The sequence below is a fragment of the Microcaecilia unicolor genome, chromosome 2 (assembly GCF_901765095.1).
Source record: "Microcaecilia unicolor chromosome 2, aMicUni1.1, whole genome shotgun sequence".
Lineage (NCBI taxonomy): Eukaryota > Metazoa > Chordata > Amphibia > Gymnophiona > Siphonopidae > Microcaecilia > Microcaecilia unicolor.
The window spans coordinates 100,367,479-100,393,812 of NC_044032.1; positions in this window are offsets into that span (position 1 = coordinate 100,367,479).

Here is a 26,334-nt window from a genome sequence, read left to right on the forward strand (position 1 = left end):
GTTATAAAAAGTCCTGAATTATGTTTATACATACTAGATGACTTGTTACTGCTTTTAATCCTGTATTTAATCCTGTCCGGCTTCTTATAATGAGTACTGGCCAGCATCTTTCCTCGACACTAAACCAAACTATAAAAAGATGCTTTTGCACAAAATGTTCTTTTTCATCCTTAAAAAATTCAAACATTGAGCTTATACAGTAGATCAATTCTCCCGCGCCACCCTAACTTCTTAATGCCATAATTGATAGTGAGTTAAGCACTGGCTATTGGAGCACAACTAAAGCAGAAAATGGAACAGCTGGAAATCCTAACTCTTGGGCTCTCCACTTTATGACAAAGATATACACTCTCTACTCAATGGGATTTAAGATTTTAGACTCTCAAGCAATCTGACCTTCTTCTGATGCATTACAAAAGGGCACTGCTTGCTTACTCCATAACATTAGTTGGTATCATCTCAGGACACACACCACTTCAGCTGACTTCACTTCTTGTATCTTTGTTTGCAACTTTTAAAGAAGCTTTCTATGAAAAACGTCACAGAGGAGGAATTCAAGGCTCTGGTTGCCTCTTTCAGAAGCTGACATGATCCAACAATGTTTAATGATTGTGGTTCCTGTAGTCTCCTAAATCTAAATGAAGTCTCCTAAATCTAAATGAATGAGAAAAAAATAATACATTTTGGTAGTGTAGTTATATACTTCGATCTGTCTCTATAGGGTCATTCCCCGAAATACGTCTACCCTACATATGGTCAAGTAACTGTAACTCTGAATTTAATAGGCAATCCAACAGGGTCAAAACTTCAAGAACAGACATGTGTCAAGCTGAGCAGCAGCATAACATAAGAGCATAAGCTTGCCGTACTGGGAAAGACCAAAGGTTGATCAAGCCAAGTATCCTGTTTCCAACAGTGGCCAATCCAGGTTACGAGTACCTGGCAAGATCCCAAAAGAGTAAAATAGAGTTTAGAAATAAGCAGTGGATTTTTCCAAGTCCATCTTAATAATGGTTTATGGACTTGACTTTTATCCAAACCTTTCTTAAACCATTTCGTAGTGAGTCCATGTGAGACAGTGGAAGTAATGATGTGAACATCAGGAAAATTAGGTTTAGATTATGATAAGAGATGATAAGCGTGTTGTCAAGAGTCTAGTTAGGAGATTGTACCAATGAATTAATGGCACTTCCATGATGGGAAGTGTCTGGTCTGGGCTTATGTCAGTCTACAGCAGAAGTACTGTGGGGTCAATATTCAAAGTGAGTTAATCCGTTAAGAGAGGATTTTATCTGGTTAACACAAACTGTCCAGGCGCTGAGAGAATGTTCAGCAGCTCTTACCTGGAGAGCGCCACCGAATAATTCCCTCTAACCGCTACAGCCAGCTATTGAGTGGGCAGTCTAGAGGCAAAGTCAGGGCAGAGTTGGTACTTAACTGAATATGTAAATCAGCAAAGCATGTATATTTGCCTGTATATGTAGTAGAAGAAGTCATTTTACAAATATACATGCTGAAAACCTGAATGAAGAAAACAGCAATTTATACCTGTATGTTGGTAGTGTGCAATCCACCAGCCATTCCCATCCCAGTCTTCGGGGCACACCTAGTCCCATTGGGTTTTTCAGGATATCCGTAATGAATATTCTTGAGTTGGATCTGTATGCAGTTTTATAGCACATGCAAATCTATGGATATCCTGAAAACCCAAATGAGACTAGTTGTGCTCCAAGGACTGGGATGGGTATGGCTGATATAGGTTGTACACTACCAACATACATGTGTAAATTGCTGTTTTCTTCATTCAGGTTTTCAGCATGTATATTTGTCAAATTGCCTCTTCTACTACATATACAGCAAAATACATATGCTTTCCTGCATGCATTTCAGAAAAGGCTCTAGATTGGCAGATCCTTTTCTAATATAATAACAGATCTGGGAACATCCATTCTGATTTCTACACATATAAGTGTTGGCACTTTTTTTTTTTTTTTTGGCTATTGCATTCAGGTGCATTAAGTGTTTTCCTGTCCCCAGAGGGCTTACAATCTAATTTTGTACCTGAAATGGAGAGTTAAGGGGGTCTTTTAATAAAGATTAGCTCGAGTTATCTGCAAGAGGGCCCATAGCAATAAAATGGGCCCTGCTGCAGATAACTCTCAAGCTAATCTTTAGTAAAAGACCCCCTAAGTGACTTGCTCATGATCACAAGAAGCTACGGTGGGATTTCAGTGGGGCTCCCCTGGTTTGCAGCTTACTGCTGTAACCACTAGGCTACTCCTCCATGTACATGTGTATGCCTGCCATTTTGCAAACTTTGGTGATAATCATGCCACACATTAAAATCAGGGCCTCAGTCCTTATTTATTTTCAAATGTTGGGAATAAGGGAGGGGGGACTCCCTTAACCCTTCCTTTTAAGGGTTGACACAAACAAGCACTTTGTACAAATCTGCAAAAGGAACAGCTATAAAACTGTACATTGATATATTGGGACAAGCACATGCATTCCCATTCTGAAATGGGGAATACACATGTAAATTGCAGATTTACCCAAGACCCACCCAAACTATGACCCTTTGCAATCTACATGTAGTACAAAAATACATGTGTAAAATACTGCCTTTCTATAATCGGGTATGTGTGTGTATGTAATAAACACATGCTAATGCAGGCATTTACACATGTAAACCACAAAGAGGGTTTCTAAAATCTGGGGCAAAATCTAGCTTTCATCAGTAGTAACATGCAGTCAGGAGCGGCCCAAGACAGTGTGCATCTGAGGTGCAGGGATGGTCTGCTGCCCTATCTCCACCTCCCCCCCCCCCCCCCCCAGGATCCACTCCGCTCCGCCCAGTCTGACATCTCCCCCTTTCTTCCTTTCCCAGCTTTCCAAAAGACAGAGTGGCAGCATTTCCCATATGCTGCCATGCTGCCAGCCCTGGCCCCTTCTCTCTACTGTGGCCTGCCCTGCCTCCCAGGAAACAGGAAGTACATCAGAGAGGCGGGCCTGTAAGAGAGAAGGGGCAGCAAGCGGCAGGGCAGCATATGGGAACTGCTGCTGCCTTGACTTTTGAAAAGCAAGAAAAGACAATAAATTTGGGGAAGGAAGAGCAGGGGTGATGCCAGAGCATGGCAGGCATGGGGGTAGATGCTGCTCCAAAAGAGTGCTGCCTGAGGCCCCTGCCTCAAGCAGCTTAATGGTAGGGCCACCACTGTATGCAGTGTGCTTCCACACAATAATGGCCATGCCCATTTCAGTGTAGCCCTTTAGTATACAGCACAGTATTGCTGGACAGGGGAGGGGCTACCACATATTACAATCGACAGACTAACCAATTTTAATGCAAGCTAATACATGGATTCCTAAAACCATTCATGTACAGTGTTTTTACATAATGGGACCTATGCAATAAAGTGTAGAACGGCACCTCAGAAAGGACATCCATGTGCTGACTTCCAGCATGAATGTCCATTTTATAAACGGAAACTTCCAAACTATGAACAAAGAAAAAGATGGGATAAGGACATCTTTGTAGCAGCATAAGAATGTCTTGCTAAGAGCTAGAAGACCTTGGTTCACATCCCACTGCAGGTCTTTGTAATAATTTTTATTATTTTTAATTGTGAGCCTTCTAGGGAAATAAATACCTACTGTACCAGAATATACACTGCTTCAGTAGTCTTCAGGCTTTTATGGAAGATGTGTACAGTAGGTATTTTTCTGTCCTTGGAGGACTCACAAAAAAAGAAAAGCACAGTGCTGCAACTGAGATTTGAACCAAGATCCCCTGGCTCTCAGCCACTGCTGAAACCAATAGGTTATTCTTCCACTCCTTATGGAAGTCTTTGGGGCTCATTTTCAAAACAGAAACATGTCCCAAAAAGTCATAAGGTGGCAGAAGGATGTTTGTCTCTCAAAAACATCCAAGTTGTGATTTTTGACACCCCAATTTTAGATGTTTTGTTCCACAGTTCATCCAAATCTTAAGGGGGCATGATGGGGCATGTTTTGGACGAGACATGGCTGGCACCAAAAGATAGACATTTTTCTGTAATAATGGAATAAAATGAAAACATCTAGCTTCAAAATTAAGACATTTTTGGCTAGACTTGTTTCAATCATGACTAAGTGACCAAAAGGTGCCCTAAATGACCACGGGATGGATTAAGGCATAACCCCCCTACTTCCCCAGTGGTCACTGACTCCCTCCCAGCCCCTTAAGATATGACAGTGACAGTACAAACCAGGCTCTATGACAGCTTCAGATATGAGGGTCATTCCTATTAGAGCAGCAAGCAAATCCCAGGAGTAGCTTAGTGGTCAGTAGAGAAGGGGGCCCAGGCTTATATCCCACTCTTAACTTGTACACTTGTGGTAGAACATGTGAGCCCTCTGCAAAACACTAAATACCTACTGTACCTACATATAGGTGACACTTGCAGGCATAAGGGCTACTGCAGTGGTGTACAGTTGGGTACAGTAGGTTTTTGGTGGGTTTTCGAGGGCTTCCAATACAATCTGAGGGGGTTATAGTAAGATGTGTACCTGAGACCTTTTTATGTGAAATCCACTGCAGAGCCCCCTAGGATGCCCCACTGCTCTGCTGGGATATCTGAATAACCAATCTACTAAGAATGCTGCCCCCTTCCCCCACATATCCCAATGCCTTGTTTTTGTGTGTTGTTCCCATGGACTTTTTTTTTTTTTTAATCAAAAATGATCCTAAAAGATAGATGCACTGAGCACAAATACAACTAGAAAATGCCCATGTTTACGTTCTCCTTATAGGTCGTTCCTCTGATAAATGCATTGGCCTGCGTAGCTGTTGGGAAGAGGATCTCCAGAAAACCATTACAGACCACAGTTGGGAACAAATGTGGTGTTCTCTCTTTAAGTGTTCTTATTCCTCTTCAGTAATTCAGTCACTTTATTTCTTCGCACACAGATCGCTTTGGACTCCTCTTAGATCGCATACGATCGATCCTTGCGTTTCCAGTATGTGCTGGTCCTGTCAGGTGCAGCAGGGTACCCTTAAGCATCTTATTTTTGACTGTAGGTGTGTCCATAACCTCTGGAGTAATGTCTGGCTCACTTTGACAGAGATCTTTCATTTTACTTGTCCAATGCTATACAAGTATTTGGTGTTCAAGGGTCAATGTTTTACTGATATGCTCAGTTCTGATGAGTCTATGCTGGTCAGTACTATGCTTTCTTTAGCCATGAAAGTGGTTTTTACCCACTGGAAGGCACCACATCTAGCTACTCATCAGGAATGATGGAGTCTGTTGCTCCAAACTTATAAATTTGAAATGTATTTGGCTAAAAAACAGCCACGTTTTGTCAAGTTTAAGGGAAAATGGTCTGTGTTAGCGTTCTATCTCTCAAGACTGAGCTCAGCGTAGTTGCATGTTCCTTGGCCTTATCTGCATGAACAGTCCTGCCTGTTGAATATATCCTCAGCTACTATGTGTCACCCTTTTTTTTTATGTCTTCCATGACCTCTTGCACTTGTACCTGATTGCTGTATTTTGCTGTACTGTGTATTTGTGCAGTTGTTGCTTTTTGTTTTATAACAAAATCAATAAAGTATTTACACCAGAAAATGTCCATTTTAAAAACAAAAAGTTGGATGTCTTTCTGGTTTGAAAATGGCCATCTTCGCTACTGGAATTTTGGACATTTTTCGCAAAATGGTTTGGGGAAGCTAATTTTCAGTTTGCTTACTGTGCTTGCAGAGTCATGGGAATTAGCACCTGCAGGCCTGAAAGAAGTTTCCCCTGGAGTTCCCATTTCAAAATCACATTATGGAGTACTGATGTGGGGATTCATCTCATATACTTTTCAGGTACAAAACATTGGGGATAGAGGAGTTATGAGGATTTCAAAATGAAATTTCTGCATTTGCTTCATCTAGCCCACCCTAACCGATTTCCCAGTTTCACCTCTTTGCACATAAAAATTTCTTTGAAAACTGCACCCTTGTACATTATTTTTGTTTTTTCCCATTATTATTACATCATTTCCTAAATTTAATTTATTTCTCATTTTATCCTGCCTTCAGCTTCTGTTTTGGAGGCTTGTAAGTCAAATACTTAAATTCTTCATTTGCCATTTATTATGGACCTGATAATGCTAAATAGAAAACCTCTTCCCTCCCCCCCCCCCCCCCCCCCCCCCCAATTTCTTAATACAAAGATGAAAGAGCCAGGTAGACACCTGTGAATGGAGTGGCAGGGTAACTTATCTTTTCTTTCCTATGTATGAACTATATTTCAGTTTTACTCCACTTCTTTCTCCTTTTACTGTTTATTTAGTATACTGTAAACCATCTGGATGGCTCAACTATAGAGCAGTTTATCAAATAAAAAGAAACTCAAATGTAGAAACATGACGGCAGATAAAGGCCATATGACCCATCCAGTCTGCCCATCCTCTGTAACCCCTAACTCTTCCTTTTCCTAAGTGATCCCACATGCTTATACCAACAGGCAAGCCTGCCCCCCCCCCCCCCCCCACCCCACCCCAACACAGACAATACTGCAAAAAGAGGATCAGCAGTCCTATGGACTCCATCAGAGCATAGATCAAAGGGCAAAGTTTACTGTTATCATTTACCTTGACATTAAAAGTCAGCTTACTCCTTCCTGTCCTCAACATTCTTGTTCAGCAAGAGAGGGTAGGAGGGAGACCTGTCTGGGAGAGGGCCTTTATCAAGGCATGTAGACCTTTGATCATTTCAACAGGAGGGAATCAGGTTGGGGAGGGGCATAAAGGCCTGGAATCCTTGATGTTTGCATTGAGGCAGGAAGGAGAGTCCATCAGGGCATGAAAAGGTTAGGATTAACCCTCTGGGAGGTCCTAGGTGAACAAGCATGTTGGGTCCCCACTTTTCCGAAGTAGCCCCCACACTTTGGAATGACCTCCCTAAAAGGCTCCGCTTAACACATGACTATCTCTTCTTCAGGAAGCAGGTGAAAGCTTGGCTCTTCAACCAGACCTTTAATGGAAGAAGTAACTTTTTAGTCTCTCACACACACGGAAGAAGTGACACAGGCTGCTCATGTGCAACTTTCTTTAAATTTGTCACCTTGAGGCTCATTTTCGAAAGAGAAGGACACCTATCTTTCGACACAAATCGTCCTTCTCACAGGGTCTTCCAAATCGGTATAATCGAAAGCCGATTTTGGATGTCCCCAATTGCTTTCCGTCGCAGGGATGGCCAAAGTTCAAGGAGGCAATCGGAGGCACAGTGAAGGTGGGACTTGGACGTCCTCGACCCATAATGGAAAAAAAAGGGCGTCCCTGACGAGCACTTGGACGACTTTACCTGGTCCTGTTTTCCTTACGACCAAGGCACAAAAAGGTGGCCGAAATGACCAGATGACTACCGGAAAGAATCGGGGATGACCTCCCCTTACTCCCCCAGTGGTCACTAACCCCCTTCCCACCCTAAAAATGCATTTTTTAAAATATTTTTTGCCAGACTCAGATGACATACTTAGGTCCATCACAGCAGTATGCAAGGTTCTTGGAGCAGTTTTAGTGGGTGCAGTGCACTTCAGGCAGGCGGACTCAGGCCCAACCCCCTCCCTACCTGTTATGTTTGTGGAGGAAACAGCGAACCCTCCAAAACCCACCAGAAACCCACTGTACCCAGATCTAGGTGCCCCCCTTCACTTGTAAGGGCTACGGTAGTGTTGTACAGTTGTGGGTAGTGGGTTTTAGGGTGAGTTTAGGGGGCACATCACACAAGGTAAGGGAGCTATGTTCCTGGGAGCATTTTATGAAGTCCACTGCAGTGCCCCCTAGTGTGCCCAATCAGTGTCCTGGTATGTCAGGGGGACCAGTGCACTACAAATGCTGGCTCCTCCCATGACCAAAGGGCTTGCATTTGGTCGTTTCTGAGATGGGCGTCCTTGGTTTCCATTATCGCCGAAAATCAGAAACGACCAAGTCTAGGGACGACCATCTCTAAGGATGACCTAAATTTCAAGATTTGGGCATCCCCGACTGTATTATCGAAACGAAAGATGGACGTCCATCTTGTTTCGATAATACGGGTTTCCCCGGCCCTCCATCGGGATGTTTTGCAAGGACGTCCTCAACAAAACTTGGGCTTCCCTTTCAATTATGCCCCTCCTTATTTTGTAGCTCCTCTTACCTGTCTATATGTTCCATCTTTGCTTATACCCTATGCTATTAAAATCTTTTATTATGTGTTGACATTGTAAGTAGTATACTATGCCATACTTTGTATTGTTATTTGAGTATTTTTACTGCTGTTATTGTCTATTGCTTATATTTGATTTATTCTTACTGTACACCGCATTGAGTGAATTCTTTCAAAAAGGTGGTAAATAAATCCTAACAATAAATAATAAATAATTATATTTTGGAGATCCCACATGGCTCTAACTGCAGGGGAGATCAGAAAGATGAGACAATAAGTGCATCCTACTTAATACAGAACAATGCACAGGGTATAGGGAGAATGGAAACTATGAAGACTTGTTGGATTATTATCTCCCTCCCCTTTTCCTTACTATGTGCTGATGACCTGGGACCTCTATCCTGTCCCTTCCTTTGCCCTTCTCCCTCCCCCCACCCTTTCTCTTTCCTAATTCTCTCATATTATAATTACTGTACACTGCTATGATGGCTTTCACCTTTTAGCGGTATATCAAGAATAAAGAAACATCTTTGCAGGGATTAACTCCAATTCCACCTCATTCTTAACTTCCAAGGACAAAAGCTGCCTTGAGGAGCCTCTGAATTAGCATATCTGATAGGGCCCTGGGCCTGTGCCTAGTTTACTCATGTCTTCATCCTTTTCTGGGCATAGGACCTCTTGCTCTTAGCTTCAAGGGTCGGGGGAAGTGTTGTGCATGTTAGAGGAATTAGCCATCAAGCACCTTCATCTTGGGGGTTGGGGTGGAATGGGGTAAAGAGATGAACTGACGCATACAAGGCCCTTCATTTTTGTATAAGAGAGGGTGTGGAGGAGGATGAATTTTATAAAATGCAGTAAGCTGCACTTTATTTAAAAACTGATCACTTCATTTGAAAGATTCAGGGCAAGTAGAAGTTAATGATTTCATTCTGACATAGTACATACTGAAATAGTGTCAACATGTTTACCTGCCATAAAGGGTTTCAGATCTGCTTCATAACTCTATTTATAGTATGCCTTGGAGGATCTGTCATATAGTATAGAAGAGTAATGTAAGTCACAAGGACTTGACAGAAAGTGACTGCGTAGAGAAAGCTTTCAAAGTTCAAATGGTAAAGCTAGGATGGTAAGAACAGGTCACCAATTTATTGGTTTATAACAAGTACAAATATGTAAATTCATACAAATACTTAATATCATATGACCTAAAATGTAGGAAAGTATTTGACATTCAACCCCATGTTTCAGAGTCTGGAAAATCTCTTATGAGGAGACGAGTTACATCTGTAGAACTAAACTACAGCCAGCACTGACAGCTACCAGAATTCTTCACTCACATGCCTCTTCATCTGTTTTATTTTCTTTTAGGACATAATTGGAATTTTAACTAAGATCTGGGACAAAGCAAGAGTTCCCTGAGCAAGTGGAACATCTCCTGGTGTAGCTATCAAAGATAATAACTATCTGAGTTTTTAAAAGGTTTACTGTCAAATCCCAACACTGCTGACCTGTTTTGGTAATATCTAGATTTATCAAAATATCCTATATAATAAAAAGCACCTCCAACATTCTGAAGCCAGCAGCCTTGCAGTGAAGCCTGAAGCCTGAGGTGTTCGTAGGCATCATAATAGCTCCGCCCACATTCTCAGCTGATTCCATAAAAAGCACCTCCAACGTTCTGAAGCCTGAGGTGTTCGTAGGCATAATAGCTCCGCCCACATTCTCAGCTGATTCCATAAAAAGCACCTCCAACGTTCTGAAGCCAGCAGCCTTGCTGTGAAGCCTGAAGCCTGAGGTGTTCGTAGGCATCATAACAGCTCCGCCCACATTCTCAGCTGATTCCAAGGCAAGGGGAGGAGTAGGGAAACACGCTCCGCGTGTTTCCCTACTCCTCCCCCTGCCTGGGAAACAGCTGTCACTGCGCCGCTCCCTACCACGAGTGGCACAACAACCTCCCCCCCCCGCTCGGCGCATCAACAAAGCCGTCACGTACCTCTGCTGAGCTGATGGATCCGAAGTTCTGTTCTCGGCTGTGGCTTCATGATTGAGCATCAGTGGAAGTTTCTGTGTGTGCGTCTGATGTCAGACGCACGCACATAGACTTCAACAGATGCTCAATCATGAAGCCACACCCCGCAGCTGAGAAAGAACAGAACTTGATCCGTCAGCTCAGCAGAGGTACGCGACGGCTTCAGTGGAGGTATTTCGGAGGAAAGGGTGGTGTACAAAGGGTCGCGGTAGGGGGGTGCAGGGGACATTAAAGCTGAGGGGGGGTTTTGAATGTGAGGGAGGGGGTAGTCTGGAACGCGGTGGGAGGGGCTTGACGGCCCTTGAACTGGGTGGGAGGGACATATGTGTGGGTGGGTGTGTGGATGTGCTTCGGGTGGGGCCTTGAACTGGGAGGGAGGGGGTCTGCAACTCGGGAGGGAGGGAGTTCTGCAACTCAGCAAGGAAGGAAGGGAGGGGGAGGGGTATGGAACTCGGGAGGGAGGGGGAGGGGTATGGAACTCGGGAGGGAAGGAAGGGAGGATGGGTGGGAATTTACCTGCTAGCGCCTGTTTCATAGTGTTTCAAAACGGGCCTTTATTTACTAGTGATTTATAAAAAGACACCAGAGAGTGTTCAATAAATGCAGCCCAACTTTCTGGAGCTTTAGAAAGAGAAGAAACTCTGCATCATAAGGAGAGGCGATGAAAATAATTAAACTAAAAACCTTCATGTAGATTTAAAAAAATGAATCCTACATTTATATGACAGCTTCCACATTTTTTAAATTTTTAAATAACAAGTATAGCTGCAATCCTTGAAAGCAGGTTGAGTGTGTGATCAACTGGAATCCCGTGATCACGAAATGGTGTAATTAACCCCCCTGTGAACTAAACTATGCTAGCGACTGCCGGTGCGCTAATACCAACACAGTCCATTCACTTTGAATGGGCTGTGTTGGCACTGCAGTGCGGCAGTCACTAGCATAGCTTAATAAACGGGGGGGGGGGGGGGGAGTGTTATAGGACAGGCAACATGGTTCATTCAAAGGCTGGCATCTTAGACTACAACACAACAAAGGGGCAGTTTTACAAAGTTGTGGTAAAAGGGCTCTGTGCTGGTGGCAGGGATGTTTTTGCCACACACTGAGGCCCTTTTTACCGCAGCGGGTAAAAAGACCATAAAAAGACATAGCTACGCAGTAAGATTGCTTTTACTGTGTGGCCATGTGTGTGTGTGTGTGTGGGGGAGCTCTTATTGTCACCCACTGAGGTGGCAGTAAGGGCTCCCGCGCTAACCAGGCAGTAACTGGGCAATGTGCGACACTGCCCGACTGCCGCCGGGTAACCCCTTGCAGAAATATTTTTTCAATATTTCTGCTAGCACTGGAAATGCTGTTTGCTGGGAGTGGAACTACCACCAGTGCCCGCAATAGGCCAGCGGCAGCACCAGATTGGCACGGGGTAAGCCTACAGTGGGCTTACCATCACTTAGTAAAAGGGTACCCTATCTTTGTTAAGATGAGATAGTGTCTCAAGAAATCATTAGCTAGATAGGAACATCTAGAAGAAAAGCAGTGGACACAACTGAAAGGAGATATAGTAAGGGTAATGATCCTTTAGTTAGAAAAGTGAATAAAGGTAAAAGAAAAAAAAAAAGCGCTATATTTTTTAAAAAGAAGTAGCATAAAATGTAAGGGAAAAAAAGTTAGGGGGTCTTTTACTAAAGCTTAGCTTCAGTTAACTGCAGCAAGGTCCATAGGAATAAAATGGGCCCTGCTGCTCATAACTCAAGCTATGCTTTAGTAAAAGACCCCTTAGTGTTCATAATGTAAAAGAGATTAAAGAAACAGGAAGACAATTAACAATGTCTTGCAAAAGGTGGGAAGTAGTCAGGGGATTAAAGATGCAAAATAGCTGAAATGGAAAAAACTAGGGGGACAAGACTTTCATTTTAGATATATTAATGAGAAGAGGGAATGTAAAATTGTGAAATGTGAACAGAAGGAATATGCAGAAGATGAGGAAGTAAAAATAGAATTGTTGAACAAATATTTTTGTTTATTGGGGAAGGACTGGGAATAGATCGCAGAAAACAGACAGAAGTGAGGTAGACCTTGAATACATTTCAGAAGGCTGTGTTCATGAGAAGCTAGCTAAATTAAAAATAGGCAAAGTGATAGGGCCAGATGGGATATATTTGAGGCTGCTAAGGGAAGTTATGCTAGCTCTGCTGTCTGAACTTTTTTTTAACTTTAATTTTTATTGAAAGATTTATAGTCTGTGCATTCAAATTCAATAAAATATGTCCAACATTACAAATAGAACTCAGAAAAGGTTTTTGTGAATGAAAAACTCCTAGCCACTTTAGATCCCTTTCCCTCCCCTCCACCAGGTATGTCATGAAAACCCCATTCTTCCAACAAAGAAAAGTGATTAAATCATACATAAACAGCATTATCTGGACACCCCCACTCCTTAAAGCACAACACAGTCTTGTGTAGTAGGAGGAATATGCAAACACACCCTCCCCAATATCCCTAAGAATACCAGTCAACAAAAGGTTTCTAGAGTTTTTCAAAATGCTCCACTCTCTCTTGTTTTTGTGCAACAAGTTTACAAAGATAAAATATCTGCCACAATTTATGTTTATCCACTCCTACCCTAGCTGAGATGACCTCATGTGCAACTTTCTTTAAATTAGTCACCTTACTTCCTAACTCTTCTTACTCTCTTACCTATCTATATGTTCCATCTTTGCTTTACCCGTCACTATCAATTAAAACGTTCTATTATGTATTGTGTTGACATTGTAAGTAGTATACTATGCCATACTTTTTATTGTTATTTGAATATTTTTACTGCTGTAATTGCTTATTGCTCATGTTTGATCTATTTCTACTGTACACCACCGTGAGTGAATTCCTTCAAAAAGGCAGTAACTAAATACTAATAAATAAATAACTGTGGAATACTCACAGTTTTCCAGCACCTTTTCAAGGCTTTCTTGCAGTCTGGAGGAGTTCTGTATGACTGAAGGCAGGTGAACGAGGTTCCTGTCCACAAAAGTGGAAGGAGGAGGCTGGGAACTAAAGGCTGATTGGTCTAATCTTGGATGGTGAGTAAATTAATAGAGGTGCTGCTAGAGAAGGTTAGCGCAGTTTCTGGAATCCAATGGATTACAAGATCTGAGGTTCTATGGTTCTGTCAGAGGTAGGTCTTGTCAGACAAATCTTGATCAATTTCTTTAATTAAACGACCCAAGAGCTGGATCACAAGAAAACACTAGATATGGTGTATTTGGATTTTAGCAATGCCTCTGACAAGATTCAAAAAGGTGATCTAGTGTAGAAGACCAGAGGTAGCAGAAGGATACCAAAACACAACAGAACACCAGCATGGGATGAAGAATGTTTACTGGACGTGCCCAACGCATCCATGTTTCGGCAAATGCCTGCATCAGGAGTATAATATCCACGTTCAATAAAAATGGATTTACAAATACCACTTACCTAGGTTTATTAAAAAATTACTCTCAAATATAGATATAATGGAGATTAGTCGAAGCACTGACTAAGCTCCGTTATATCTACACTTGAGATGGAAAACCCTTTTTGTTGGTATCTACCAGTATTCGGCCAAAAGAATATCTTTCAATTGATATGTTTGATTTTTTTGCATTTTTCTTCCTGTGGAATGCTATAAGGCAAAACATAGGACTACGTACTGAAAAAGAGCCAAATTTGAGTGGATTAAAACATTATGGATATTTCTTAATCATGTGTGGGACATTTCACTATTATGGGCACATCTGTTTTCTCTCTCATAACATCTGCATCACAGTGAGGGGCATAATCAAATGGGGCGCCCACGTTTTCCTGAGGGCGTCCCCACAGGACGGCCCCATGAAGGGGCGGGGAAACTGCTATTATCGAAACAAGATGAGCATCCATCTTTCGTTTCGATAATATGGTTGGGGACGCCCAAATCTCAACATTTAGGTCGACCTAAATGTTGAGATGGTCGTCCCTGGTTTTCGGTGATAATGGAAACCGAGGACGCCCATCTCAAAAACGACCAAATCCAAGGCATTTGGTTGTGGGAGGAGCCAGCATTCATAGTGCACTGGTCCCCCTCACATACCAGGACACCAACCTGGCACCCTAGGGGGCACTGCAGTGGACTTCACAAATTGCTGCCAGGTGCATAGCTCCCTTACCTTCGGTGCTGAGCCCCCCAACCCCCCCCAAACCCATTCCCCACAACTGTACACCACTACCATAGCCCTAAGGGGTGAAGGGGGGCACCTACATGTAGGTACAGTGGGTTTTGGGTGGGTTTTGAAGGGCTCACATTTACTAGCACAAGTGTAACAGGTAGGGGAGGGGATGGGCTTGTGTCCGTCTGCCTGAAGTGCACTGCACCCACTAAAACTGCTCCAGGGACCTGCATACTGCTGTCATGGAGCTGGGTATGACATTTGAGGCTGGCAAAACATTTAAAAACATTTTTTTAGGGTGGGAGGGGGTTGGTGACCGCTGGGGGAGTAAGGGGAGGTCATCCCCGATTCCCTCTGGTGGTCTCTGGTCAGTTTGGGCACCTTTTTGAGGCTTGGTCGTGAAAAAAAATGGACCAAGTAAAGTCGACCTAATGCTCGTCAGGGACACCCTTCTTTTTTCTATTATCAGCCGAGGACGCCCATCTCTTGAGCACGCCTTCGCTACGCCTCCGACACGCGCCCATGCACTTTGGTCATCCCCGCGACGGACTGCAGTTGAGGATGCCCAAAATTGGCTTTCGATTTTGCCGATTTGGGCGACCCTGATTTGTGTCAGAAGATGGGCGCCCTTCTCTTTTGAAAATGCCCCTGAGTGAATTTACAACTGCATGACTACATGAAGTTTGAAATTGGCGATTAGATAATTTAAAATATGTACGCACTTTTACAGTATAAAATTTTTTTGCTATTAAGATTCAAGTTATATGCCATCTCTCTCTCTCTCTCTCTCTCTCTCTATATATATATATATATATGAGGTGATGGCAATGTGATTGTTCAATCAGAGAGTTGGAAAGGGCACAAGCAATTCTGAGCACATTCACATACATTTGTATATGATTTGTTTTTTGGTCTTTGTGATATACTTTTTTTTTATTATTATTGAGGAGGTAATAGACAACAGTTGTACTGGTTCCCTGCATTTTGTTGTTGATTTGTCAATTTATCAGGGAACAGATTTTTTTAATATTGTTTAATCCAAAATAATTTTTTTTTGTAATCACAATGTCACATTAACAATAAAGAATGCTATTTTCAGTTTTAATTCAGTTAGGGGGTCTTTTTACGAAGGTGTGCTGAAAAATGGCTTGCAGTAGTGTAGGCACGGGTTTTGGGCCAGTGCCAATCCATTTCTCAGCGTGCCTGTAAATAAGGCCTTTTTAAAATTTTTGCCGAAAATGGATGTGTGGCAAAATCAAAATTGCTGCGCGTCCATTTTGGATCTGCAACCTTACCGCCAGTCATTGACCTAGCAGTAAAGTCTCATGTGGTAACTCGGCAAAAATGACCTGCAAGCATCCAATACACACATCTGAAAATAAAAATTATTTTTCGGACGCGCATATCGGATGCATACGAAAAATGAAATTACCATAAGAGCCATGCGGTAGCCGGGCTGTAACTCCATTTTGGAACACATTGGGCATGCATAGACGCTTACGTAGCTTAGTAAAAGGACCCCATAAACAGTTAACATGGGGCCCTATTTACTAAGGTGCGCTAGCGTTTTTAGCGCACACTCAACAATAGAGTCTTTAGTGTTTAGTGCATGCTAATATTTAGCATGCACTAAAAACACTAGTGTGCCCTTAGCTCAGCTTAGTAAACAGGGCCCTTGGTTAGAAAATACCTATTTCTTTTTCTTTTTTTTAAAACTTTGTATTTATTAATTTTCAAAACACTTACAAGACAACTAGGCATGATTCACTGATATCGTCATTGGTCATTTAAATTCCTCACAGAGATTTTTAATGTATCTTACAAAACTTTTTTTTATCAAACTTTTTATATAGAATAAAAGCTAGGTAGCTTGTACCTCTGAAGAACCCTCATTTTTATGGCAATGGTCAAAGTGACCCTTGCTGTTCTACCAGACGCCATTAAGTATATTTTTATGGCCTTATCAATCTTGCATATAAATGCCAGGATTCTGGAAGTAGTCACATTGATTGGTTATACCAGAGCTCACTGGTACCAAATAGGCAAATCAGAAATTTTTCTTTAATGTTCAATCACGTGCACAACTGAGCCAGGTGATGAGCGCCTGACGCCGGCAAGAAAACCTGCTTACTGCAGTTCTTCAAGTCTTCTTGGTAGAAATACTGTTGTTTCTTAACAGTTGTCAAAGCTACATACAAATTCCTACATTTCCTTTGAGGTTATCTTGTTCATGAACAAAGAACCATGTCTCTTTTTCACAGCAGTATTTTTAGGTCTCATTTTTAGAATAATGCCGAGCAATTTTTGCTTCAGAGACTCCATGCTTTATAGTTCACGTGGCATACAGCTCAATAATAGATGGCACAGACTGTATTCCATACAAGGAACATCACATCTGATGATATTAAGACAGGTAAATAGGCAAATTAGACAGAAACAGAAACTAGAAGTGGGTCAACAATGAGAAGAATGGCCAACAGTTAAAAGGAGATAATAGTTCTCATTGTAAGTCTCTGGTGAAACGTCATTTGAAGATGTGTGCAGTTTTGGAGATTGGCACTTTCAAAATGGTATAAATTCGATGGATATTGATCCAGAGGGTGGCTACTGCAATCCTCTACAGTCTTCATCATAAAACACAGAGGGACATACTTCAAGATGTAAACATATATACCTCGGAGGAAAGGTGGAAAAGCTGAGATATGATAACAAATATCTCCAAGACATACATGCACACGAGTTGAGCTGTTTTCAATAGAAAGAAGGAGCTAATGGTCATAGGATGAAAGTGAATGGGAGTGGGGGAACACGGAAGTAATCTAAGGAAATATTTCTTCATCGAAATGATACAGAATGCATATAATAGACCTCCAAAGGAGGTGGTGAAGATGCTGGGAGTAGAACTGAAGATCTCTGGGGGAAAAATCTTATACTATATCTGTAATTGGACACCATTGTAAACCCTCTAGATGGCTTAACAACAGACAGTGTATCAAATAAATATGAAACTTGAAACTTTAATCAGTGGTTCCCAAACCTAATTCTGGAAACACCCCAGCCAGTCAGGTTTTCAAGATACTCACAATGAATATTTGAGAGAGATTTGCATGCACTGGCTCCACTGCATGCAAATCTCTCTCATGAATATTCATTGTGGATATGCTGAAAACCTGACTGTCTGGGGTGCCTCCAGGACCGGATTTGGAAACAACTACTTCAGGGGCTTGGAGGCCGGGCTGTTGGTTTGGATGAACAAGCCATATGGTCTTTTTCTGTTTCCTCACTCTGTGGATAAAAGTTTTCATCAGAAATAGCTGTGCTGCCTGCTGGCTGTATGGAGTCATGTCTGGCTCTGTGACTTTCCAAATTATAATTCTCCACAACCAAATATATGGAACATAAATAACAGAGTTATACTCGCAAGTCAATGTAGCTGGTTTCTGGCTGGGTATTCTGCACGAAGACAACGGTTCAGACTAAGCCAAATTGTTTTGGCTTCTTAAAACTCTACTGGAAAGAGGCAATAATCATAGCACAGGTTACTCTGGATGAAACAATCTGGCAAATCAAAAAATATTGCAGTGCTCCAATATTAGATGATGTCAAAGGCTTTAATGGCAGTTCATGTGCTTTCCATTTACGAGCCTTTCACTGAGCTTATAAAACTATTCATAGAGGTTGTGGGAAATACTGAAATCTTACTCTAGTTTATAATACTTCTTTATAATGTTAATTAGGAGTTCTATAGACATTAATCAGACAAGTTTAAGGAAGGTCTTTGATTGTTTAATCTGAGCTCCTCCTATAATTAAAAGAGTTAAAACTGAAAGCCATTAAAACCATTATTCAGAGGGCTTTATTTTTATTTCAGCAGTTGCATAGCCTGTAAATCTAAAGATATATTTAGAGCCAGTATAACACATTATCTCCCCAGATTCAATAAAGGGCATCCATATTTGTGTGCCCAAATTTGGGCACGATCCTAAGATATGTGTATGACTAAATTAGGTGATGAGCCAATGAACAGCAATAATTGGGCGCTTTCAATTATTGATGTTAACGGGCATGAATTTGGATTTGCGCATGCATCTTGCTACATGCTATTCTATAATACTGTGCCCATATTTCATATTGTGCAACCCCAAGGGGGCGTGGCTATAGGAGAGGCATGGGCAGGTCAGGGGCATTCTGGAAGGGCTCCAGCAATGACACCTGTTCTCAGCAATAAGTCCTGGCGCCCAAATCTGTGCATGGGAATTGGCCCCGAGCGCCCTTTACAGAATAGCACTGGGCACCTGTTTTTTTCCGGCGCCATTTACTAAATCTGGTCCCATATGCCTACAAATACATACTAATTTATAAAAATGCACATTATTTGCCCAAAATACACAAATTCTTTTACTGCTCCTTGATCTTGGGCAAGTCACTTAACCCTCCATTGCCTCAGGTACAAACTTAGATTGTGAGCCCTCCTAGGACAGAGAAATATCTGTAACTCAACTTGAGCTACTACTGAAAAAGGTGTGAGCAAAATCTAAAATCTAAATAAATAAATAAACTAATAATGATATGGTGGATATGTAGAATGCCCTCCCGCGGGAGGTGGTGGAGATGAAAACGGTAATGGAATTCAAATATGCGTGGGATAAACACAAAGGAATCCTGTTTAGAAGGAATGGTTCCGCAGAATCTTAGCGGAGATTGGGTGGCGACGCTGGTAATTGGGAAACAAAATGGGAGCTGGGCAGACTTCTATTTTCTACTTCTATGCCCTGATTGTGACTGAATAGATAGGGATGGGCTGGAGTGTAAATTTTAAGGGGCTTCGATGTTAGCTCTAGAACTTAGTACAAGAACAGTGCTGGGTAGACTTCTACGGTCTGTGCCCTGAGAAAGGCAAAGACAAATCAAACTCGGGTATACATATTAAGTAACACATACCATGTAAATGAGTTTATCTTGTTGGGCAGACTGGATGGACCGTACAGGTCTTCATCTGTCGTCATTTACTATGTACTATGAGAGGCAAAGTCATGCAACTCTATGTATAGCAGCTGATGATCATGCAAAATTCTATTCTGGCAGGGTGTGAGAATTCTTTCCGAGGGGGCCAGAGCATTCTGGATGACTTGCAACACCCTGAGCTGATGTTTCCTGATACCCAGAAACAAACCATTGCAACCACACTCTGTACTACAGTATGAAGATTCTCCGGACTCGGCAGACCTCTTAAATGTTGCACTGTCTTCAGTTTAAAAAACACATTTCTAATCACTCTACTTCTCGCTTGTATTGCAATTTACTTCTCACTGGTATTCCGCTCAATCATCTTTCTCCTCTCCAATCTGTCCAGAATTCTGCAGCTCGACTTATTTTCCGCCAGAATCGTTATGCCCACACTAGCCCACTCCTCAAGTCACTTCACTGGCTCCCTGTCCACTTCCATATACAGTTCAAACTCCTCTTACTGACCTTTAAAAGCATCCACTCTATGACCCCTCACTACCTCTCCTCTCTCCCTACATTCCTGCCCGTGAACTCCGTTCTCTGAACAAATCTCTCTTGTCGTCCCCTTTCTCCTCCACCGCTAACTCCAGACTTCGTTCCCTTTATCTTGTGGCACCTTATGCCTGGAACCATCTTCCTGAACCCATACGTCTAGCTCCATCTCTACCTGTCTTCAAATCTATGCTGAAAGCTCACCTTTTCACTATTGCCTTTGGCTCCTAACCGCTACTCATTTGCCCTCCTCCCCTGTTTAAAGGGGGTCTGGACAGATTCCTGAAGGAAAAGTCCATTGATCGTTATTAAATTTTGGGGTTTTGCCAGGTTCTTAGGGTCTGGATTGGCCGCGGTCGGAGACGGAGTGCTGGGCTTGATGGACCTTTGGTATTTTTCCCAGCGTGGCAGTGCTTATGTACTTATGTTCCTCCTCTTTACCCTGTAATTTCCTTGCCCGTAATGTCTTGTCTGTTTGTGTTACCTAGATTGTAAGCTCTTTGAGCAGGGACTGTCTCTCTATGTCAAATGTACAGCACTGCGTGCGTCTGGTAGCGCTATATAAATGCTATTAGTAGTAGTAGTATCCATTATCACCCCCAAATTGCACATTTTGTTAACAATAGGGATAAATTCTCCCTCAAAAACAAACTCCTTCAGAAACCTAGAGTCCAACTTGTTAGCTAAAAATAAGATTTGCGTTGTGACAACATTCAATTTCAAGTGATTTTCAAACATCCACTTTTGAATCACAGATAATACTCTTTTTAGATGTAAGGGGGTGGAACAAGATGGCATTGTCTGTGCTGGTCTGAGGCAGCTGCAGAATCTTTTTCCTCACTGACATTTCTAAACATGTCTTCCACCATTATGGGTAAAAGGAAGGGTCTTACCCCATCTAGTCCAGTCGTTGGATCAACTGACAATTTGTGTAGACCACAGCCAGAGCCAGATGAAAGCTCTGGATGGGAAGCTGCTAGGAGGACCGCTGGCTCTCCAGGCCCTCAATACTATGCTGAATCCCTAGGAGTGCAGGATACCTCCTCCTCCCCCTGCTGCGATATTTACAGAACAAGTTAATGGAGGCAAAGAAGACCCTTATCAGGCTGGCACCCTGCAAAATACTGGTGAAGAAGGAACTGTTCCCGTTTCATCGGGTTTGGCTGGAAGATCTAATTCACCAGAACGCAGTCATAATAGTAAGCTAAGTACAGTCTCTATATCATTTCCTGGGAACGAAGGTGCCTTTTTAGAAAAACTTTCAGTGGTGACACTTGAATCACTCTGATTAGCTATGATATTTTTGGGAAGGTACTTAATCAGAATCTTAAAGATATGAAAGGTGAAGTTACTAAACTATCTGCTGTTACACTCTGAAAAAAATTGGCTTCTTTGGATCTGAAGTATGAATTTAAAAATTGTTTATTAAGAACAGCATTGTTATTCAGAGGAAATGGAAGCAATCACAAAAATGTTTCTTGCAGTAGAAATGTACATTTTATAAACTTGACACAGTTGGATGGAATTTCACATAAGGATATTCTGCTTAGAAATAAAAACCCATCTCTTCGACAAGTTATACCACAAAGATCAAAACATGTGAAACTCCCACTTATATCCAGAAATGTTAAGAATGCCTTCTATTATATCACGATCGTGTATTCCATTACCATACAACCCAAAATCCTTCTGTAATACCAAATGTCTATTATCTTCTCATTTCCACAACCCATGATGTATTGTAAGCCACATTGAGCCTGCAAAGAGGTGGGAAAATGTGGGATACAAATGCAATAAATAAATAAATAAATAAATATATGATTGAGATATTAAAAATATTTGTGGAATCACTAACTCACATTAATAAAGCATATTATGTTCCAGCGTCTAAAGAATTAAATCATAGATTGAATGCTTCTGATGAAGGAAAAGATCTCGTTCTCACCTTTAAGGCTTTTAGGTTCAGGACCCCAGACTATTTATCCAACCTTACTATACCCTACTGCCCTAGAAGGACCCTTCATTTCCTTAACGAGGACCGCATCGTATTATATCTCTGTTATTTGAATTTCAGTGCTGTTAAATGTGTATAATTTTTGATACTGTTTCATGATAGTGCTATTATTAGGTTTCAATTTGCTGTTCTCAAGTTTACCTCATTGAGGGGCCCTTTTACAAACAGCAGTAAGCCCAATGTGGGCCTTCTGCATGCCCATGTGGAGACACTGCCAGCCCAATAAAGGCGCCGGCAGTAGTTCCAGCCCCAGCGCATGCCACTTCCCATGCTAAGGAAAATTGGCTTGTATTTTTTAGCATGGCGTTAACCCGGCAGTAATCTGCTAGGTTAGCAGGGGAGCCCTTACCATCCCTTCAATGGGTGGTGGTAAGTGCCTCTTCCTCACATGACCACGCGGTAAGAGCAATCTTACTGTATGGCCCTGGCCAGTGGCTCCCAAACCTGGTCCTGGAGGCACCCCAGCCAGTCAGGTTTTCAGGATATCCACAATGAATATTCAAGAGAGAGATTTGCATTCAGTGGAGGCGGTGCATGCAAATCTCTCTCAAGAATATTCATTGTGGATATCCTGGGAACCTGACTGGCTGGGGTGCCTCCAGGACCAGGTTTGGGCAGGGCCACCAAGAGGGGGGGCAGGGGGGTAAAATTCCCTGGGCCCGGGCCTCCAAGGGGGGCCCGGCACCAGGGTCAGGCTGCCGGCGCTGCAGTCCCCGGTCTCACCTGCCTGCCTCCACGGCTCCGGGTCCCCTTCATTCAAAGTGGCAGTCGCAGATCGTGTCTTTTCTGGCATTCCCTCCCTGTGTCCTGCCCTCGCGGAAACCGGAAGTTACATCAGACGAGGGTGGGACACAGGGAGGGAAGGCCAGAAGAGACACGATCTGTGACTGCCGCTTTGAATGAAGATGGCCTGGAGCCTTGGAGGTAGGCAGGTGAGACCGCGGACTGCAGCGGCGGGGGGGGGGGGCGTAGGCGGGGCGGCCTTGCCCCGGGCCAGGCCTAGTCTCTCGGCGGCCCTGGGTTTGGGAACCACTGGCCATGGTTATTTTCAGCCTTTTTTACCTGCTGCAGTAAAAAGGGTCTCAGAGTACGGCAAAAACGTCCCCCGCTGCTAGCACAGGGCCATTTTTACCGCAGCTTAGTAAAAGGACCCCTTATTGTATTCATGTTTATATTTGTCCATTTTTACTATTATTATGCTGTTAATAATACTATAAGTTTTATGTTAAACTGTACGTGCTGTACACAGCTTTGGTAGAATCTCTTTATAAAGGTGGTTAATAAATCCCAATAAACAGGCCTATGGACAGACCTGATGGGGAGTCTTGAATTGACCTGCATAGCTCTGTCTAGCTCTAATCAGTGCAGTTTAGTGTCTGTTTCCTTTGAAATTTTTGGCTTAATGCCTCCTTTATTTATCACCTCTCCCTCTATTTCGTTGACTTTAGTACTGAGAAAAAAAAAGTTGTATTTCGAATAGAATTGTTGCTTCTTATTTTCATTATTGTTTCCTGAGAAATTCTCCATTTTCCTTTCAAGTGTATACTTGTATGACAAGACTGAAATTTCATTTAAAAAAACGTATCCACAGTAAGGGTCCCTTTTATTATAATGTGTCAATCACTTAGCACACGATTTGACACACGCTGGTGCACACTAGTGGCTTAAGACATGGAGGTAGATTTTAGACGGACCATGAGGGTAATTCACACTGTAAACTAGGTACAGAACTGCATTTTAAAGTCTCTGCATGTACAGAGGGAGCAGCAATATTAGAAAGATGCACATGGGAAAAACTAAAATACAAACCTTTTCCACACAGACATGGGAGCAGATATCTAAAATTGCTGCTCCTTCTGTAATGGGTCCCGCTCACAGCATTGGTGCCCCCCCATAGGCAGATCCCTTGCAATTGTAGCTGTCCCACCCCAATTCCAGCTTTCTGCATCCTCACTAGAGCCCTCCCAGAGTAACAACCCCCCTATAGAACATACTCTCCCATAGCAACCCTCTTGCAGCACACAAGCCACCAGCTGCAGACACCCCCCCCCCCACCCCGTCAGGGGCTGGCAATAAACTGTGTGTGTGTGTGGGGGGGGGGGGGGGGGACGGACAAAAAGGGCAGCTTCCCTGGCCTCACAGCTAAAAGAGTCCCTCCTGAGCATGTAATATTCTGGATGGTGCAGGACAGCACCTATTCTCAGCCCAATGACCTTTTGCCTGCCCACATTTGGATTAGAACTCCTATCAGCCCTGGTGGCTCTACTACTACTATTACTACTAATCATTTCTTTTTTTTTTTTTTTTGAAATGTTTTTATTCAATTTTTCATTCCATACAATAACCATTTTAACATATTATCAGTTATACATCAAGCGTTCAACTGAACCAATAAACTTCACATGAATAAACATTATGTGTATAACATCATTCAGGCCCCCCTCCCCCGCACCCTAAAACTGCCCCCCTCCTTATTCCGCACTGTATTAGTCTGGACCTTGTCCATCCCCTTCAGTTCCTGTACCCAAAATAGATTCTAGAGCCCTCCATTCCTTTGCCTTTGAGGTATATCTTCCCCTCTTCTGGTCTGTTAGTTTTTCAAGTTCTGTCAAGGTCCGGAGCTTCAATCTCCAACTATATATTAATGGCCCCATCCTTTGTTTCCAGTGTGCAGCTATGACTGCTTTAGCTGCCGCCAAACCCAAATCTTTTAATTCTATGCTCCCACTTCTGTCCTTTTTTTATTGCCTCATCCCAAGAGGCACCATTTTGGGTCCATAGGGAATTTTGTATCCAAAACTGATGTCAAAGAGTTCGTAATAGCTTCCCAAAAGGTTTTAAGATTTTCGCAAGCCCACCACACATGGAAATAAGCACCTCCTTGCTCCACTCCACATCTCCAACATTCATCCGTAGCAGTAGGAAACATTCTCTTCACTTTATCAGGCATATAGTACCACCTGCTTAACACCTTGTATGCATTTTCTTTTATTAACACACAAACTGATGATTTCAATATACATCATTTCCCATTTTTTCAAGCTGAACTCAGTGTGCAGATCTTTCTCCCATAATCTCATAAATGGTAATTTCTGTGTCAAACCCCCCCCCCCCCCCCCCCCACTAAGGTGTCTATATAACCTTGAAATGTCCCTCCCTCCCATGCCAAGAGTCGCCCACAGATTTTCCACCACCTCTTTTTTTTAATGGGTCCTCCTTAAGCCAGCCTTGCCCCCTTATAAAGGTTCTAACCTGCAAATAAGCAAATTGGTCTGTGGCTGGTAATCATTTCTATAGTGCTACTAGATGTACGTAGAGTTGTACACCTTATATGCAGGTACTCTACCTGGGGCAATGGAGGTTTAAGAGACTTGCCCAAGGTCACAAAGAGCTGCAGTCGGAATTGAACCCAGGTTGCCTGGCTCAAAGCACAGCAAAATAATGAGCTACATCACATGCAAATGCATGCAAAATAGCTATTTACTTGGCTGAAGAGTTAACTCAGCTCATGCTAATCCTTTCGCTGTGTGCTGTTGAATCTACGACTCTAATAGTCAACTTTTAGAAACAAGCATTCAAGATTCTTAAAGGGGCTGAGCAGAATTTTAAAAATCCTCATCCATCCAGTGCTCCCTTCTCTCCCATTGCTTCCACCTTACAGTATGTCCTAGAAATTTCTGATGGGTCAGTGGCATCCCTCATTCATCCCTTCTCCACCCTAGCATCAAAGGCAAGCCCACAAATCCTATATTAGTAGCAACAAAATCGTGAGTGACCCAAACACCATCCTCCTGGCTGCAGACTGGGGCAAAAGGTTGTAAAATATGTCCTTCTTCCTTTGTACCTACCCATGACCCCCAGAATAAAGTCAAGTGAGACCACCTGTTCAGGCATCCTCTTATTCAGCAGAATGTACCACTAGGGATTAGGTGTTCCCATTTTGAAAGATGGCAGGTTAGGGCAGAAGCAGCATGTTAAATTTTGCTGTTAAGACGTGGTAAGTGCAAAACCTAATGCTCATTAGTAAAAGGGCCTCAAAAATAGCTTCATTCTAAAAATCAGTGTTTACAGATGTAAGTGACATTTGTGTGCTTACATGTAGAACTGTCAAACAAAGCTTCTAAAATGACCTCAACATATCCTTCAGGTTTTACAAGCTTTATGATATGTGTTAGATTCTGATGAAGATTGATATAGGCGGACCTTGATTTACCTACATGCATAGATCCAGGGGCATAGCTAAATGAAAACTTAGCATGAGAAAGAACAAAGAAATTCACTAAGCATTCCCTAACTTGCAATCTAATTATCTACAAAATATTTCCTTCTACTGTTATAATTCACTACAAATTATCACCCAAACATCAAGTGACAAGTTACGTGTGAATCTAGCATTACTGAAGGGGATTTTTTTTTCCTCATGTTCTTTTGTTTATCATGTCAC